This window comes from Microtus ochrogaster, chromosome 8 (genome assembly GCF_000317375.1).
Source record: "Microtus ochrogaster isolate Prairie Vole_2 chromosome 8, MicOch1.0, whole genome shotgun sequence".
Taxonomy (NCBI): Eukaryota; Metazoa; Chordata; class Mammalia; order Rodentia; family Cricetidae; genus Microtus; species Microtus ochrogaster.
Genome location: NC_022015.1, coordinates 43525382 through 43526430, shown reverse-complemented (window position 1 = coordinate 43526430; position 1049 = coordinate 43525382). Strand labels below are relative to the sequence as shown.

General features: G+C 35.8%; 1 protein-coding gene across 1 annotated transcript in view; it reads right to left on the bottom strand.

Moving 5' to 3' along the window:
- Nucleotides 1-1049, bottom strand: part of LOC101984651 (glycine N-acyltransferase) — a 15068-nt gene that overhangs the window by 5314 nt on the left and 8705 nt on the right. The gene's annotated exons all lie outside the window — the stretch shown is intronic.

The following is a 1049-nucleotide window of genomic DNA, read 5'->3' as shown; positions in this document are numbered from 1 at the left end:
TTTTTTTTCTAGATGGGCTTGTGGCTGCTTTTAGAGAGATGCAGTAAAGAACTGTGCAGCTTCTTTAAAAAACAGCAGTTCCTGGTTCTCCAGCACAGGCAGCTCTGACTCTTTTGGGTGGTCTGGCTACTGAGCATTTAAATGGGGTTGGTGAGTTTAGTGCTACAACATTCTTAATGGCAACATAGACCCACTATGTGCCTGAAAATGGGGCTGTGAGCATGGCTCACGCTAAATAGACCTTTGTTCAACCATGTTGGATTGGGCAGAGCCAAAAGGCAAAGCAGCCTTAGTCCTAGTAAGGCTGTTAAGCATTTTAAGAAGCACTCCTGGACAGAAAAGGATTTAAGATACACAATAGGACAGATTCAGACATAAAAGAGCTCTAAGTATAAAAGACATAATGTGTTAAAAAATATATGTAGGCTTGGGAAAGAAAAAAAAGAGTAAAGAGACAGTAAACACAATGTAAGAGTACAGACAGTCATAGATTAAAGGAGTAAAGATAATAAAATAAATATTAAACTTGTATTAAAAGTAATAGAGTAAGAAGAATAGCCATTAGAGATGGGAATATACACAAAGAGTCTAGATTATGTATATTATTGTGTTTTCTTTAAATTTTTGACTGTGAAGGAGCTAAATATGGAGAGACATTTCATTGTATGGGCTGCTAAGCTAAACCAGCATGTATATTTTAAAGGTATCATATTTTGGGTCAGAATTTGGGTCAAAGGATTTGTTGCTTCGGAAAAGAGGTTCTTCTTTTGTTTCCACAGAGGATGAGAACCTGTGGATCTTTCCAGACTAATGTGGTTTGATGAACCAAGACTCCCCAAAAGGTTTCCATGAACACACCCCAAAATTCCTTTGCTCAACAAAAAGCAGAAAGCAGTTTGGAGAGAACTATACCCAAATTCCCCAAATAATCTTTATAAAAGTTTCTCTACATTTAAAGGGGGATATGATATAGAAATGACTACTTTGCTTTGGTATGGATCTATCAACAAAAATTTAAAGTCTATTTTGTTATATATTTATTTCTGTTT